This window comes from Zootoca vivipara, chromosome 1 (assembly GCF_965207765.1).
Source record: "Zootoca vivipara chromosome 1, rZooViv2.hap1.1, whole genome shotgun sequence".
NCBI classification, from domain to species: domain Eukaryota; kingdom Metazoa; phylum Chordata; class Lepidosauria; order Squamata; family Lacertidae; genus Zootoca; species Zootoca vivipara.
Window position 1 is genome coordinate 30,128,215 of NC_142582.1, and position 8,933 is coordinate 30,137,147.

Sequence of the window (8,933 nt, forward strand, 5' to 3'; positions counted from 1 at the left end):
AGGAGTTGTAGTCCAATATCTGGAGGGCCACAAGTTGCTCATCCCAAATGGGAAATACTTATGTTGTTGTTAACACTCTCAATGCTGCTTCTTCCATTTCTCATCTCCATTTTAAGAAGTTCAGAGTGTAGTCTGTTAAGGGTACCCAACAGGGTGCCCTCCAGATGTTGTTAACTGCAACTCCATCATCCTTGGTCATTGGCCAGGCATCTTGGAGATGGCAGGAGTTGTAGTTTACTACACTGGGGAGGGCGCAAAATACTGGGTAGCCCTGGGTTACGTCATTTTATCCTCAGGAGACCAGTCTGAAGAAGAACCAAGGGCAATTGGGCATAACTGGAGCTGAGAGGGGCCCTCTCAGCTCCATTTATGGTCCACCACAGACTGTTGTGGTGAAGGTAAAATGGCACAACCTCCCCCCCCCCCCCCCGGAGCTTCCTACAATAGAGAGAAGTGAAGACTGTCCAGAATGTCACTTAAAGTGTGAACAGTGCAACTGCCTAACTTTCCACCTTCTAAAGGTGTGAATAAGATACAGTGTCAAGAACAGGCCTGAGCAAAATTGCAGAAGTGTGACCTTAAGGTTTACCTATGACATTTGGCGAGAGTTGATGTTGCGAAGTGGCCTTATTTAACTTTTCTGATTTTTGGTTTTTTTAAATGGCAATCGTACTATCTGAGTTGACATACCTGGAATATCATGGCACTTAAAAAGCACTGAGCTTTTGTTATGCAAAGTGCTTTAAAACACACACACACCTGTTTTCCTCTCCTCATGAGAGGTAGTTGTGTTACAATTCCATTAGAAAGGGAACTAAGGCAAGGAAGACGGTAACTTTGTTACTAAAATCTGCAAACAAGATCGGGAAAGTAGATGTAAGAGCAGTTAACAAATTACTATCACATCATTGCGGGGCATGCAATAAAAATCAAGAGAATGCACTTTAACTATTACTCATATAGGTATTAACTTCTGAGTCAGAGTGCAGTTTCAAGAGCCAACTTATGAGATAGAAAACTAGATTATGCTTTCTGTTTGATGCATGTCTTTAATACAGCTGTGACTTTTACCCTTTAGGACCCCACCCTCAAAAACATTTCTGGATTTATACCCTGTAAGTTGGGCCACTGATGAAATAATTTATACTTGATCAACCAATTAAACAATCATTTGCAGAATTGCTTAACTAATTTAAATAAACATGCATATTTCCACACTTCAGTTTAGTGCCTTTTTGAGGTACTGAATTGTGTTGCAAGTGGAAATTGAACAAAGACAAGTCAGCAATCTTTGAGTCTTTGTCATTCCTTAGCACAGGCATGTCAAACTTGCGGCCCTCCAGATGTTTTGGACTACAATTCCCATCTTCCCCAACCACTGGTCCTGCTAGCTAGGGATCATGGGAGTTGTAGGCCAAAACATCTGGAGGGCCGCAAGTTTGACATGCCTGCCTTAGCATATTTCCTTACCACACTCAAAACACCTTCCAAAATATGCAAACGTGCCTTTAACTCTCTACCCCAGCAATTAAACATGTCCCAAACTGGTTAATAAACTAAAGCTTTAATTTTGGGCCTTTCAGATGCTGTTGGACTACAGCTTCCACCATCCCTAATCATTAGCCACACTGGCTGGGGCTGGTGGGAGTTGTAGTCTTGCAAGCCAAAGGTTCCCCATTCACTGCTACTTTAGTTGGTTAATTGACCAGTGAAAGCCTACAGCTCAAATAACACACCAATAAAGAACCATTGTTGCATGGGAAGTTTGTTCGATATACTTTAAGCTGGATACACAAAGCAGGTTTATCTTTTGTGTACAGCGGATTGTATCCAATTCTCCCACAGCACAAGTGGTGTCACCAGTTTTGCCCGTTTGCCAGTCCCCATATCCCCTGAGAGCTGAGTGCCATAGGGAATCTCCAAAGCATGTGCTGGGAGGCACCAGGGACTGTAAAAGGGAAGGGTGACGTCAGCACTTTTCCATTGCATGCTTGCACAAGGGAAACATAATTGCAATGTGGAATCTTTAGATATAAGCCATTAATTTTACATTGACTGTTTTAAATGGGAAATTATTTGCACCAGTAACCCCCTTTGCTGCTGCTGCTGCTCTTTCCAAACTAGAAAAATCAAATTCAGCTGCTGGTGTACACTATGACTTCACAAATTCGCAAGTCACATTTACTTTAAAAATAAAATAAAATCAGTGATTCTCAATAAATGCTACAGATTTCATAGAAACAGTTGATTACACCAATGGATCCTCTCCAATGCTTCCACCTCCTTGTGCAGCAAACATTTGCTTTTGCAATGGAACTTCCCTCTCCTCTCCTTTTCCTTGCAGTCTCCCCCCCCCCCATCAAAATATGGGTTGGACGACCCTCTGGAGCAGTTTCTGTGAGTGCATGGGGAGCTAAGAGGAAGGGGAAATCCCATTGCATGCGTGCACAGCATTGGATGCAACCAAATGTCTCCAATAATGAGTTCTGGATTCAGGGGTGTTTTAATTTTTTATGTCAAGCTGGAGCCAGAGACTTCTGAAATGGGCTGACCTGCTTGGCTGGCATTGATGACTAGCAACTGAGTGGCTTTCTTGCACAGCAGTGGTTGCCATCAGATGGTGGCACCAACGAAGAAACAGAGTGTGATGTGCAGGCAGCATCATGGTTCACCTGTGCAGTAGGTTTTGGGAATATGTCAAGGGTTAAAACAATGGACTGTCGTACTGTATGTGCACCAGAGTCACCCTACCCCTTCCCTTTTTGGTGAACCAGTCAGCAGCACAGCTGCATCTCTTCACACACACACACACACACACACACACACACACACACACACGTGGTGCAGTCAGCTTTATCACATGAGCTCACAAAAAGTCATGACTGCAGATGACACCAAACTACTCAGTATGATGACATTTCAGGGAGTGTGTGTAGAACTTTTTAAAAAGGGACCTCTCCAAACTGAATGAGTGGGCAGTAGAACAACATGTGAGATCCAGTGCAAACAAGTTCAGAGTGATGGGGTTCAAAAAACCTCAATGCTTCTAACATCACATAATGGCCTAGCTCGCACATAATGCTAAGCCATGGTTTAATAAACAGTTTAATAAGCTTTGACCCCCCCCCCCGGGTCCAACAATTATGGAGAATTTCCACTCTCTTTCCTTCAGTGTATACACCATTTCTGCTCTATTGTAGGGGTAGCTCACATGGGGCTCACTATAGGTTGTTAGACTACAACTCCCATCATCCTTGACCATTGGTCATGCTGGTTAGGACTGATGGGAGTCCAACAACATCTTTACAAGCAGGTCATCCTGCTAGGAGAGTTCATGTGCTGAATACTTTAACAATTCTTTTATTCTTTTCAAAGTGGAATGTATTCTTTTGCCATTTTTACTGTCTTTATTTTGGAGGGCTTCTTTTTTTAAAAAAATCGATTTGTACATCACTTTGAGTACCCTGAGTAACTCCATCAGCAAAAAAAAAGGGAAGTGTGCACAGTAAGCCAACATGCTTCACTACTGCTTGATCTGATGATGGACTATAGCTGAAATGCCTTTTATTTTTATTTTTTAAAAGTCTATTAGTGATACTCATGCAGGGCAGGTCCATCAATTGCTATTTGCCATGACAGCTAAATGGAACATTTATGTCCAAATGAATATGCCTCTAAGTTTGCTTTAAGGCATTTCCTTAGTGCGACCTTCCCAAACATGGTGCCCTCCAGCTGCTGTTGGACTACAACTCCCATCAACCCTAGCCAGCAAGGCCAGCAGCCAGGAATGATGGGAGTTGTAGTCCAACATCATGTGGTGGAGTAGCAGACTGGGGAGGCTATCTTAGTGGTATGGGAGCTCTGCAGTTACTCCAGTAACATTGTAAACCACATGAGAGGTGTCTAGAATGTGGTTTCTTCTCACATCAACATCACACGAGCTCCTTTCAGTTTTAAATTTTGTTTTAGTTTTTAATTAAGCTTTTGCTGTTCTAAATTGCATTGTTAATGGCCTTTTGAGTCTCCTAGAAAACTCCTCTCATGCAGCAGCTATATAAATGCAGTTAATAAGTAATCAATTCATTAACGCTTGGTTAACTTTTTAAAACTCTTAGTCATGTTAAAGCAGAATTATTCTCTACAGATCTTTTTGACTTTGCAAGCAGATTTATTTGGTGGTGGTGCCTCTTAAATGTAGCTTTCTCCTGTTTTGTTTTGTTTCCAAAAGAAAGGGGGAAAAAGGCGGGAGGCCCATATAATACTTAAGACATAGGGATGCACATTTATTGTTTTCTGCAACACACAACAAAGCAATGCATAACAAAGGAAGAAAAGAGGAAGAATGTTTGAGTCACTGGAGACATTAGTCATATCACTTAAGCAAGTGATGAGATGGTGCTATTCCTGCAGGAACCACCTAGTTTGTGTTCAGCAGAAAACAAGCAATGACAAGCAGATGGTTCACTTTTATCCGACAATAACTGCTGTGTTTCTCCCCGCAACTGTGATCACATGCACCTAGTAATAGGGGTAATAGAGAGTGGTTCAAACTACCCCTAATAAATGGAACACTTGTGAGAAACTGCCAGATTAATTTATATTAAGAGAGAGAGGGGGGACGACACTAAATTTGGTTTTGAAATGCAGCCCTAAGATAAAGTGGGATAGGGTTGGGGTGGAAGTTAGAGCTAGTATTCATCTTACATGGACCTGGATTTCCCCACCACTTTTTAAATAAAAAAAAGGTTGCTTGCAGCTTACTTAGAGCCTCTTTCCAACTGCAAACGGCCAGGTAGCTTTCAAGTCAGTTCCATCTGTTCATTGATCTCTTTCCTTGCAGAGGGGCCGATTGCTACAGAGATTGATTTGCCAGGCTGCAAGACATGTCCTTAGCCCTGAGCTATAAATAACATAGCGGGATGGAAGAAAAATAAAAGAGAATGGAATCAAGGCAGGGGGATAGGAAACGGAACAAAAGAGAGAGGATTTGATGGAGAGTGAGGTGGAGGTGTGAGAGTTGAGCATCCTTGGCTTGTTAGGCCCGTGGTGGTAGTGGAGAATGAGGATGTGTGCTGGCAAGGAAAACCAAATGTGTACAATGTGGCTCAGCAGATAGAAAGCTCTACAACTTCTCTGGTGTTCCTGAGATGACCCAGCTTGGGATGGGGTTTGCTTTACCGCAATTCTTGCCTCCTGCCTTTTCCTGCTGGGCTGTGATTCTTGTACCAGTACCAAACCGCTGGGGGTAGAAGACAACCCTGAGATCTACGGATGAAGGGCAGTCTACAAATTCAACAAATAAATGAAGACACGCTATAGCCTTTAAGAGAGCCCAAAGTGGCAAGATAGAAATGCCATTGATCAGGGTGCACACATTCGTTTCTTTTGTCGCAGTCTAGTTTCCGGCGAAGCAGGCTTTGCAACCTGCATTATGATCAGAGTTGATAGGGAAAACAGATAAAAATAAGTGTGGATACCTTGGCCAACAGCTGCTGCATCATTTTTCCAGGCAGACATGAATGGTTGGCCTGTGATTTCCAACAATTCTAAAGAATGGTGTTTGGAGGAAGGTCTTTAGTTTCCACTAGGGTGATGGCAATCTACGAGCACTGAGCAGTTATGAGCACCTATTGAAGAGTGCCCATGATATAAGCAGTGGACAATCTGCACATGTCTTCTCCCCTTCCCCATCTGTGTCGATGGAGTAGTTTTAACCATTTTACTTTAAAAAATGCAAGTAAAGCAAGCAGAGCAATGGTGGAGTCCTTTTTTTTTAAAAAAAAGGAGGGGGTGGTTAGCAAAACCATTTGATCTAGTTAGCTTCATCATTTCTGTTGACTGCTTTACATACCCTCCAACATTTCTCTGATGAAAATAGGGATGTCCCATTCCATAATGGTAATTTTACTATTTATACCCCACCCCCCCATCTGACTGGGTTGCCCCAACCACTCTGGGCAGCTTCCAACATATATAAAAACATAACAGAACATTAAACATTTTTTAAAAAAACCTTCCCTAACCCTAACCCTAACCCTTCAGGCGGCTCGGGGGTTGGATAACTCCCTACCCTCCAACAGTTCTCCAATGAAAATAGGGACATCCTAAGGAAAAGCAGGACATTCTAGGATCAAAACAGAAACCAGGACAGCTTCTCTAAATCAGAGACATCCCTGGGAAATAGGGACACTTGGAGGGCCTGGGTTTATGGGAGGTAAAGAAATACAGTGGTACTTCGGGTTAAGAACTTAATTCGTTCTGGAGGTCTGTTCTTAACCTGAAACTGTTATTAACCTGAGGTACCACTTTAGCTAATGGGGCCTGCCGCGCCGCTGAGGCACGATTTCTGTTCTCATCCTGAGGTAAAGTTCTTAACCTGAGGTACTATTTCTGGGTTAGCGGAGTCTGTAACCTGAAGCATCTGTAACCCAAGGTACCACTGTAACTGCAAGTTCAGACATAGAATGTTATCTTGCTGTTGTTCCTAGATCAAGTTTAGTGGCATGATGCAACTGACATAAAGAGATAGTTTCTCCTGAAAACTATGATTCAGAATAAATGTTACACTGGGTAATGCCTTGTAAAAATTGATAAAAGTGTTGAAATTAGTTGGAAGTCCTAAAGTCTCTGTGCAAATGTTATCTCACCAGCCTCAAAGCACTGCTCAAAGAATATGCAGGTGGGTGCACAGCTGCAAAAGAGTATTCTGAAGGTTGTCTGACCACACGCATCCTGAAGGCCAGACATTATTCACCCTTTACAGGAAACAAGATAGCAAATGAAACCCATCTTTCTCTTGCAAATGTATACACAGGAAACCAAGAAGAGTGGGGAACAAGAAGCAAGAAAGCACCAAGTTTTGGTTAAAGATGATTTAAACGAGCTAAGAAATCAGATTAAGTTGAAGTTATTTTTTAAGGGGTTGTGCCAACCCTGGTTTCTCAACATTTCAGGGGGAATTCCACAGATAGTGGTTCTTCATGCAATGAAACCGCATGTTTCACAGTAGTTGTGGGGAATGCAGATGTCATCCTTCAAGCTTATGTTGAGGGGGATATCATATTTTCTCTGTTCCCAAGCAGAAACAGCTTGTCCAGGGGTCAGCAAACTTTTTCAGCAGGGTGCCGGTCCACTGTCCCTCAGACCTTGTGGGGGGCCGGACTATATTTTGAAAAAAATATATAAACGAATTCCTATGTCCCACAAATAACCCAGAGATGCATTTTAAATAAAAAGACACATTCTACTCAAGTAAAAACATGCAAATTCCCAGACCAACCATGGGCCGGATTGAGAAGGCGATTGGGCCGCATCCGGTCCCCGGGCCTTAGTTTGGGACCCCTGAGCTAGTCTGTCACTGGGAAAATGTGATCATTCCATTATCTAGCACACTTAGTTCAAATATGTGAACTGTTGTGGAGTATGGTTGCACTAGTATTACAAAGAGGGAGGAATCAAACTCTGAAATGCAGAATAGCTAAACTTTTAGGTCTCTAATGTGTGATTTGTATTTGAGGTGACCATTACAAACCACTGAGATTCATGCATGCAAATGAGTTTTGGGAACATCGCTAGTTAATTGGAAGAAGGGTGATGATAAGCTTGACTCACAAATTCATCTTCATCTACATGTTTGCATCCAAAAATATAGTCCTCAGAAATCTCCAGAGAAAGACAAGCCTGATGGACTGGACAGTTGCTATGTAGCTTGTCTTGCCTATAGTCTTTTGGAATTCAGGAAGTTGACGTAAATGAGAAGCACATATCCAAGCATTCAGGATGCAGTGGATAAAAACAACTGTGTTAAAGATTAATCCCCATCCCTGGGTCCATTGCATATAATGAAGCTGTGTGATTCAACAATGACAATCCTGCACAGATATCAGATTGACCCTATACAGTTGCGAGATAACGGCCCATTTCACAGGTAACACTAAGGATGGGTACACACCAGACATTTACAGTCATATGGGGTGTGTGTGTGTGTGTCTCAGGCCTGGAGGCCAAATGCAGCTCTCTGTCTAGACCTCAGGATGGTCTAGCGCAGGCACGCCCAACTCTCTAGAGACTGCGATCTACTCCCAGTATAACAAAACTGACAGTGATCTACCCATTGTCATTGACCATAGTTGAGCTTTTTTTAGGGGGGGAGTGAGCAGAGTTGTTGAGCTGTTTTTAGGAACAGACGTACGCCATTGCCGGATTCTGATTCGGAATGAGAGGTCATGTTTTAAGTTGTCTCTGCACTGTAAATACTTTGCACAATAAAAGTCTTTAAAGACAAACTGGACTCAAGCGGAGTTACTCTAGAGTAGCCACAATGACCCTCTGATACCTGGTCTCTTGCGCGTTCTGCTCTGAGTCATTGTTGCAGCACCCTCTTGACCTGGCACCCAGTGCGGTTGAACCAGTCATACACCCCTAAAATCCGCCCCTGCTCTGATATTGCCTGTGTTTGCCTGGAAAGAGGAGTGTGTTGAGGATATGTAAAAAGCACTAGCCTACAGAGGAAAGGTGAAACATCCTTTTGTTGCTCCTCCCACTTTTGCCTCTGGCTTCATTCATCTCTGGCATGTGGCCCTCTGAAAGCTGTCCAGAAGGGAATGTGGCCCTGTCTCTATAACTAGCTACACATCCCTGGGTATGGCCTCCCGCTGCCGCCACTTGAAGAATTACTGCTTTACATGTAAGTTATGGTTTTAATCTATTTACAGCATATTAACAAAAATCTTATTAATCTGTCCTGTTCCGTGGTGAATGGGGAGTTAAAAAAAAACCCCAAAACCTAAACAAGCCTGAGAAAGCGGCAAACTCATCAAATCCAAGGACATTTAAAGCCAGATGGTGTTTTAGACACAAACTATCAAGGGGGCATAGAAACTGCACGATAAAGAGTTGCTTCTGTTTGCATCCAAGCAGTGTGTGTCCCTGGA

At 42.8% G+C, this 8,933-nt stretch overlaps 1 long non-coding RNA gene across 1 annotated transcript in view; it reads right to left on the minus strand.

The window, feature by feature from the left end:
- Positions 1 to 8,933, minus strand: part of LOC148687515 (uncharacterized) — a 36,053-nt gene that overhangs the window by 14,718 nt on the left and 12,402 nt on the right. The window lies entirely within an intron of this gene.